Source organism: Marmota marmota, unplaced genomic scaffold, assembly GCF_001458135.2.
Source record: "Marmota marmota marmota unplaced genomic scaffold, marMar, whole genome shotgun sequence".
In the NCBI taxonomy this organism is placed as follows: Eukaryota; Metazoa; Chordata; class Mammalia; order Rodentia; family Sciuridae; genus Marmota; species Marmota marmota.
In genome coordinates, this window is record NW_026000153.1 from 10,208,774 (window position 1) to 10,218,458 (window position 9,685).

Sequence of the window (9,685 nt, forward strand, 5' to 3'; positions counted from 1 at the left end):
CTCAGCAGGCCGCTGGGCCTGCTCTGTGGATGGTCACAGTTCCCTCTACCTTGCCAGCGCAGGGGGAGGGGGCGGCTCTGCCTCTCAGCAGGCCGCTGCTCCTCTTCTGCTGGTGGGTTGCAAGCCCGCCTACCTTGCAGGAGTGATTCTACATGGGACATTAAAAAAAAAAATTTGTGCTGCATGTTGAAGTCTTGTTGCTATCTGGCGGGGGTGGGGGATGCATTTGTGTTTATTTGAATTGTAAACTAGCTTAATCACTGTTTTCATGGGATTCCATTTACCAGAAAGAATGACTTGACAGACACATAATAGTTACACAGAACTGGGTATTTGTCAGATATCTTTTCAAAAATTAAAAAATAAATGAGCATGCCACTTCAAGGGAAGCAAGTAGTAGAATTTATGACTAGGGATAAGTTATAAACTGTCAAGTGAAAACTTAAATTGTGGAAAATTATCTGCACTGTGAACTTGACAGCTTTCTAATGAAGGCTTTTCTGAAGAGATGGTACTAATAAATGCATTTTTTTCATATTGAATTATGAACTACCTAAATTAACACTTTTCAAATGACCAATGCATACTGTTACAAAAACCTCAGGCTTGGATAGAATATCCACTCAAAATATAAGATAGAGCAATGAATTTTAATGTAAGAGGATAGTTCATTGATGTAGTTTTGTATTCCATATTACAACCAACTTTTAAGAGTGTTGAAAATTTTGGCATCGTATCAAAGAAGAGTATCCACAATTGAAATGGCTATTAATATCCTTTATTTTGTAATCAAACAATTGTGTAAGGTACACCCTAAACAACACAATACAGTAAACTGAAAGAAGCAAATGGAAGAACCCAATGTCTTCAATTAAAACAGACATTACGGAGATTTACAAAAATGTAAAATATTGACACTTTTCTCACATTTTTGTTTTGGAAAAGATAGCTATTTTTCATAAAATGGATTATTTAGATTAATATCTAGTGAGTTTTTGATATTTTAAAGTGAATGTATTTCTAAAAATTTTTAATTTCTAATACAGTAATATCAACAGATAGATGTAACCCATATCAACACCTTTGGCAGGTTCAATGATTTGTAAAAGTATAAAATGATTCTGAGATGAAAATGTTTGAGAACTACTGGTTTTAGCTATGATTTCCACAGAGCATGGCACAGATGAGGGAACCATGACTGGTTTTCTTAGCATTGGTACTTTCCTTTGGTTTCCATGTGCCTGTCAGAAATGCCCATGAGATCTTTGCTGACCCTCAGCCTTGATTCTCTGCGAAATGAACATTGCCCACCTGGAAGGAGGCACCAGCCATGGACTCCACCTACCTGAAGTGGAGGAGAGGAGCTTGTGTGTAAGAAAAGAAACTGTCATTGTGTTTCCCACTGGCAAACTCTGTGGAGAGAAGGACAGTCAGGCTGAGGAGATGGCTGTTAGCCAGAATGATGAGGCTAATTCTTATCTAAATTAATACTGAAGCCATGCTTATCTAAAGACAGAATTAGCATTTGGAAAAGTCACTATGAGTTCATCATGAAAAATTCCATCATCATGGAATATTACATGGGCAATAAAACGTCAATTATGGAAACTCATAAAAAGTGCTCACTAGAATTTCAACTACAGAACATAAAATGCCCAGTGTTACTGCAGTCTATCAGTGAAAATTTGCGTTTTTTTTTTGTTTTGTTTTGTTTTGTTAGAAAAAGACATTATGCTAGGTACTAGAATACGGTGGTAACAATGGATATAGAACTTGACTATACATATAAAATTATTTATTCATGTTGAGCCAAATTTGAAGGTCATAAATTAAAAACAACAATAGATGAATGGGGGAGCTGCTTTCAAACTTCTCCTATTTTCTAAAATATAATTTAAATTTTAGTATCAGGGGGATCAGTGGCTAGAAATGGGTGTGAACCCATGCTCCATCATCCCTGCCTCTTCAAAGCACCAAGCTGGAAAGAGGCACAGTGAATGCAGTTGGTCCTTGTGGCTCTCAGCTTTGTGTCCTTGCCTGATCCCCAAAGCTCCTGCCTGGTTTTATGCTGTTTACTCTGCTCCTTTGACCTGAAATAGCCCAGCCTCGGTGGTCCTGTGAGTCCCACCCAGTGGGAGCTACATGGAGTAAACAAACCTTTTCCTTGGATCTTTGTTTCCGCCATTGCCACCTACTGGGGAGCCTATGAGGGATTACTTATCTAGAGCATGTCACTATTTTGAGGTCTCTCTCTCTAGGAGTCAGGGATTGAGGGGCTAGTTTGCTAGGCTAAAAACACTCAGGAGAAAGACAAGGTTGAAATATTCCTTGGCATATCCTACAAATACCCCCTTTAAAGGCATGGAAACCACATATCCCACATAATCTGCCTGGGGAATTTGTAGCCAGCTATGTTTTCAGAGGATGTGGGAGGTAGAATTCTCATACTATGATATTTATAAATATTCCAGAAATCTCGGGCATTGGTTGGGTGACCTGGTTTATAGAATTGTAAAAGGATTGTGTTGAAGCCTAGAAGTCTTTTTTTCTATAGTAAAATATAGAGATGTAGAAGTTCCTGACATAGCTTGTACTGACAGTATCCTACAAAACAACAACAACAACAAAGAAAAACAAAACAAAGAAACAATCAACAAATAAATCAACAAAAAACAGAACAAATACTATAAAAGTCTCATTTAGAAAACATAATTGGAATCTAGAAAAATATAATTTAAAATTGAATTTAAATAGTGTTTGTAGATGGGTAGAAAGGCTTTAGGGAATAGAGTTGATTGCTCAAGAAAAAAAAAAAACTTGTTTAACAAGAATTTTCACCAAGAATTGCCCCAATTAGGAAGGACACTATAGCTATAGATCCTTAGGACTGAAGTAAATTGATTTTTACAATTTTTACAGAAGTAAATTGAAGTCAGTCAGCATTTTTCAAATTGTGTTCCCTATTATATTGTGCCAGAGTATATTCATGTGCCATGATAAAGTTTCTGTGTTCAGTTAGGTTTGGGAAACACCATATCCTGTATTCGCCCAATTGGATATCTATATCTATTAACAGATTTTTAAAAAGTCATGCAATAAAGAAATCTATTTAATTTTATTTAACCCAACCACATCCATTTCTTTGTAGATGCCTTGTCATGGAACCCCATCAACTTTTATGTTATAAAATGCTGTAGGAGATCATTGATGTAAATTTCACTGATATTTTTGATGGAAAGGTGTGATTTCTCTGAGCTTCTAATGTCTCTAAAAGAAGACTGAGGTGAATGTTGGCATATGTTGAAAAGGAATTGTCATTGTCTTTCATGTCTGGCTAAGTCCTTCATATGGGAAAATGGGCAGCCAGGCTGGGGATATCACGATTAGCTGGAGGGATTCTGTGTGCTAATGGTCATAGCCATCTATTTCATCTGGGCCTCAAGTGCATGGTGCTTACTGCACCCCTCAAAGTGATTTTTCTTCTTTTAACAGAAAAAGCATTTTAAAGAAAATGGTAATACAGTGACCTACTATACCTGTGGGGTTGCCTCACGTATTAATAGGTAACACAAGTCTATTTGTGGCCTGGGTAAAGGGAGCGTGTCAGGATGTGTTACTTTCTATAGTGAGATGAAATGATTATCCCCACCCCCCAAACAAACACCTCCTTAGGAAAACAAACACTAGCAAGTTTATTCTATAAAACCTGTGTAGAACTTATATAAATATATTGTGACAGCAGCTGTCATACTGTATATGTCAAGAAAGTGCTTTGAAACTTTATGCAAATACATGGGCAATGTATACACTACTGTGCACCCTAAAGACTACCCCATGTGTTCTTGGTGCCAAGGAAAACACAAACGTTCTCCAACTAATGCAGAGGGAAAGTCACCACAGCTCTGTACCTTTCACAGCCTTGTTCTCTTGGCCAGTGAAACCCACTTTGACTGGCTAGCCTGAAGGTAGTGGTAGGGACAATGCTATACAAAGTTTAACCAGAATTCTTATAGATCAAGCACTGTTCAGGACCATTTAAGCAGATTTACATTCATAAATTTCATAGCAGCCTTGTTTGAAATAAAATAACCAAGACTCAGATTAAAAGGAATTAAAAGGTCACTCATTCATTCATTCATTAATGATCATATTAGTCTTAGTTCTGATTGGTTAATCTTCCCCAAACCCTCCTTGGTACTCTCTTTCTTTGGAATCACAAGTGGTTCATTCTCTTGAAACAGTCCTGCTGGAAAAATGGTTCCTCTCACTACATCAGTAATAACATATGCCAAGGTGGGAAAATGGGCAACCACAAGGGGATAAGGGTTCAAAATCAATATTTCTCAGAGGGTCTAAAGGTTTTTACTTGAAAAAGCAGAAGCTTTCTTAAAACATGGAAATGAAAGGAACAGTGTTTGTGCTAAAATTGTTCACAGCAAAATTTTTAAACGATTCTATTCTCAAACATTCACAACTCCAAAGTCTGGTTGAACAAATCTGTGATCTGAAGAAAGTCCTGTGTGTAGTCCAGTGTTATGGGCAAAAAGATGTAAATCTTTGTGAAGAGGATATTTACTTCATGCACTAGGTATGAAATATTTATGTCAGAATTCTCTCAAAAACTCCAAATTTGCTGTATTATTAGATTTGTAGAAGTAAAAGTATCCAGAAATGTGAAATTCCAGATAGTAGGGGATGAATCAGTAGCTTGAGGGAAAATAAGATTTTAAAAATATTTATGAAATCTTAATTCCTCTTGACATGAGCAGACCTGTGCCTTAAATTCAATATAGGCAGGAAACAGTTCTAGATTCTAAATTAAGAAGGAAAACTGGAAACCTACATGGTTCAAAGAAATGAGCCCATGAAGTTGAGACTTCCTCCAGACCCCAGGTTGTATCCCTTACTACTATGATCCAGAGTGACTTGACAATCTCTAAATTTTAATTTATTCATCTGTGAATTGGAAAAAAGGTATACTGTCTCATTGAGTTAATGCAAAGATAAGATAGAAGTAAAACTTTTAACCTAGGGCCTGAAGCATGGCGAATGCTCACTATTAGCTATTGCATATGGTTAAGGTCAAATTAATTTGGAATTTTAGCATATGTCCTGACCATGAGCTAATTATGTACATTGAATTACTTGTTTATGTAAGTTCTCTGAACTTGATAACTAAACATAGTAATGATTATTCAATCCCCCTCTAATAACATTGATCAATTTAAGAAGTGATTTTTTTTCTGGATTTCTTGGTCAAAGGGCTGGGTGTGCAGCCATATATGTAAACTTACACTTCATCTACCTGTTTTGAAAGTATCATGTCACCATCATCCTCATGTTAGTCTTGCATGGTGGCTTGGTGGATATTTCTGAATTAGTCTTGGACATTTGCCCCAAGAATATTCCCCTTCAATGCTGGTATTTGAGAAGAGCCTCAGGTGTGTTCTGAAGGACTTCTCTGGCCCATGAATCACTGAAACCTTGACTGTTCTTTGAGTGGATTAGACATCCTCTGATTTCTACTCAAAGGTGAGTTTCCAGTCTTCTTCCATTGCCTTCAGAGGAACCATGGAGATTGTCCCTGGTTTTATTTGAAGCTTTTAGAGTAGTCCTGGCAAGTCCTTGAACTTCTGTCCTTCTAGCTATGGCCTTAAAAAAAAACGTCCAGAATGATTTTCCATTCTGTATAATTTTCTGAAATAAGGTACCAATTGTGTTGTTCATGTAGAACTTTCTTACCATACTTTTTAATGAAGTTAAAAATTTAACTTGTCTAGTCCTACAGTTCTCCATCTTGAAAAAGACTTTTAGGGTCATCAATCATATTGTCACAGTTATGGAACTATTGTCCACTCAAATCTCATGCCTGGCTTTAGGCAAGCTTTTTAGCCAGCAGCAGTTTTAGTGAAGCATCCACTTCCTTCTGGACTCTCCTAAGCGGTTTCTGGTCAATGTTCAAGATGATCATTCTGAATCTGGCTTAATATTATTCCAAGAGGAGCTTGATGTAATATAGCTCATTGTTTCTACAACAGGTCAAGCACTTTTTCTTCCCACCTGGCTAATGTCTGAGTCCATTGTCTAAGAATCTGCCTATGCCTTGTGGGTATATACTGTTTTATATTAGTACATACTGAACTTCATTGATGTCAACCATCCTTCTGTAGGAAGATGGCGTCTTCCTCAAAAGTCAGAATTCTTGATAGAGGAGCTATCACTTTTCCTGTGCTGGGAAAGAGTTCATTTTCCTCCATCTCTGTCTGTCATTGTTTCCTTGCTTAGCACTACTACCAGTTTCCTAGGACCTTTTGTTCTCAGCCTGGCATGGCCACAACTTTCCCATCATTGATTGTACACTGTCACTAATATTCTGATGACTTCAGGTAACAAAGTAATGAGAGGTCTCTGTTGAGGAAGCAAAGATCAACATCACTTTCCTTTTGGTTGGTTCTTCTCGGTTATAGGAATCCCAGATCTGTAGATCTTGTACCACAAATGCCTTAGTGACACAGTTCTTTTGAGTTTTTCTTTCAACATTCTTTCTCATCCAGGACCAGAGATCTGGGCAACCATGATACTGGAAATGGCGTGATTTGAGTGACAGATGTGTTCCATCTGTGATAATTTCTTTCTGAAACTAGGCTCAGTCACTAGGTGATTCTGTCATGTTTCATCTCTTCTTCCCGTAGGGTGGATTTTCTCTCAGGAAAAACCTACAAGCACCTCTCCCCTCCTTGGACTTGCCCAGACATGTCAGAACACTCTTTGGCCCAAGCTGGGACCCCCCACCACAGCTGTTTCCAACAAACTGTGTACTTCTTTTCCTTTGATCATATCTGGCCTCGTTTCGAATCATCCAGAGAGCTTGCCAAGATTGGGTCGCAGCCTGATTTTCTCAAAACACAAACTTAAAATTGGTTGACAAGACCAATACCCAGAGGTGCTGCTAGTTTGAATGAATATTGCCAGAAACTTCTAGTCTCTCTGGACTGTATTCCTTGATGGAGGCCAGAGTGTTTATTGTCGAGCTCCATGACATTGTACTTGCATTTTAGATTTTTGTTAGAATTTTGGGAATTTTCACCTGATACAAAAGAGAGACTGACATACTCATACATACTAAACAGACATTTTGGTACTTTTTATTTAAAAGCCATGATGTCTGATGCAGAAAAACTCAAATGTTTGTTTAATGGGTGAATGAAAGCCAAAATGCTGTGACTAGTCAGTTGCCCTGCAAAAATTTAGATGAAGTTTAAATGTAATCTTATTTTTCAGTAGTGTGTTCAGACTTACTAAGGAAACCCTCAAAGTATAATTTACTCAAAATAATGAGGGAGGGGGGTCCAGATATGTCTTAATTAAGAATAATTCATTTCAAGACAACCAGTGTTTTTATAGCTCAGGAAACCTCACTGGAGCATGCACATTTTTTTTGAGTTACTTTCAGCTTTAAATGGGAAACCCAACAAGTAGGTGTTTGGTCAGAAACCAAATACTTCAGATGTTACTATGGTCTCTCTGTGGAGCCAGGCACTGTGGAAGGCAGAACAGTAACATGACCTCTGTACTCAGGGAATGTTCCATCTTGTTTAGGGGGCAAGTGATGCACCTATATGAAACATTATGGGGATGAAATAAAAGAATATGTAAAAATGCAGTAAGTACAGATGAACTATTTTAGGTGGTCAAACTTAAAGGTCAGTTGGCTACTGATGCTTGGGTTTCTGTCTTTGCCGTCCAGTATTTCTAGACACTTTGGACCCCTCAGAGGCCTTCATGTGGCATCTTGCTTAGTGCACAGCAGCTTGCTGGGTGCTGTGGCATAGACAGCCTGGGGAACATGAAGACATCCCTCTTCCTGCACGGTGGTGTTATTATTTCCTTCCTTTCAGGAGTGGCTCATAACTCATAGGAGGTGTGAGTTCTGAATGATTGTTCTTTTCATCTCCCTGGAAGCAGGCCAGACTGTAGATCGAGTGTTTGATGTGTCAGCAGCAGCCTTGTAACAGCCCTGACTACTTACACGATGATGAAAGGTTGAACTTTGATAAAAATGACAAAAAAAGGAAAAGGGCTCTTTTTAATTTTTTTTTTCCTTTTGCTCTCTTTCTCTCTCTGTCTTTCTCCTTTTTTTTTTTTTTTTTTTTGGCTGGGTGGCTAGGTGGCATTGAGAAACATACTACCAGGGTGGTCTGCAAGGTCTCTGGGAATCTGAAATATTAGGAGGGTGCTCTCTTGTGGATTTACTTGTTTGTTTATATTGATTGTTTTGGAGAGGGAACACCCATGCTGGCTGGTATGGCAGGGCATACTCTCGGCCCTTATCAGCAAGCTCCCATCCCTGCTTAATGGGCCAGAAGGGGTGTCACCCTCCTCAGGGTGGATCCCTTATGTTCCAGCTGTCCCTCAGCACTTGCTTCCACACACCAAACAAACCAGGGCTGGCAAATCGATTCGGATCCCAGGGCTTCTCCTCACCCCTTGGTTCCCAGAGTATTTATTCAGCTATCTCATCTGAGCTTGATCCCATGGGGTGGTCTTATCTTCCTGCTTCTAAAATTGACCAAGAGGGGAGTGAATTATATGTGGAAAACCACAGCCAGTTGGAATGCACCTCAAACAGGAACTCAGTCATATCTGGGATGGAAAGCTCAGGTTGCAAGAAGGGGATACATTTCTAAATTTTCTTTTTCAAAACAAAATCATAAACAAAGCCCGGTGCCATTCAGCCAAGTGACAGGGAAGAGGTATGATTGAGAGTTCAAAGGGGAAGATGAAAGGACTTTTACCTTTAAAAATGAAACTTAGTTAAATGTAATTTTTAAACAACATTTAGAAAATAAGACTAATGGAACAAAAAGTAACGACATGTCCATCACCTATATATTTTTTAATCTCATATTTATTTCATAAAATTATGGCCTTTGGCTTTGCCCCAGTATGCACTAGAGGTCCAGTGCTGTCTCCATAGCTGGCTTGGGAAGTTGTTAAAAGACAGCTTCTGGCTGTGGTCTCAGCAGGCGCAGGGCACGCAGTATGTGCCATACAATCCACCCGCTAAGACCAGGACAGGCATTTTCCTACAGTTTTGGCAAGAGTCTTGGAATATGATGAACGTGGTCAAACTCTTTGGGAGCCATCTGTCTGATCATGCGAGAACATTGAGGTCCCTTCAGGACTCGCTGCCAGGGCCAAAGTGTGACTGGCCAAGTCCTACAGCTTAGTGGGAGCTTTAATTTAAGGGGTCAGTACTGACCAGAAGGACTGGCATAGTGCCTTCAAAGAGGCCTGTGGGTTACCAGGACAGTTTTCCTACTTTATTCAGTCTGAAAAAATTTACTCTTGACGCTGTCCATCAGCACTTATGATTTGCCTGTGACAATAAGAAGAGAGTGCATAAATGAGACAGTCAGATTGTCTGGTTTGAAGTTCAAGTTCTAATAGGAGGAAGGACAACTAAGGAGTGGACTTGAATTTTTTTTCAGGATTTGCACTGAGATTCTTGGCTATCTTCCTGTCTCAAAAACATTTCAAACACTAGCTTCTTCAGTGAGGGGGAGACTATTTTAGTGTGTTATAGTGGCATTCATCCAGAGAGAATCACACCTGGGACTACACAGAGAAATCAAATATCATTTCTTAATTGTGGTAGGCAGAATAATACCCCCCCCCCCCCCCC

At 38.9% G+C, this 9,685-nt stretch overlaps 1 protein-coding gene across 5 annotated transcripts in view; it reads left to right on the forward strand.

Annotated features, from left to right (window-relative positions):
- The window catches only part of Bmper (BMP binding endothelial regulator), a 245,404-nt gene that overhangs the window by 123,902 nt on the left and 111,817 nt on the right, over positions 1 to 9,685 (forward strand). The gene's annotated exons all lie outside the window — the stretch shown is intronic.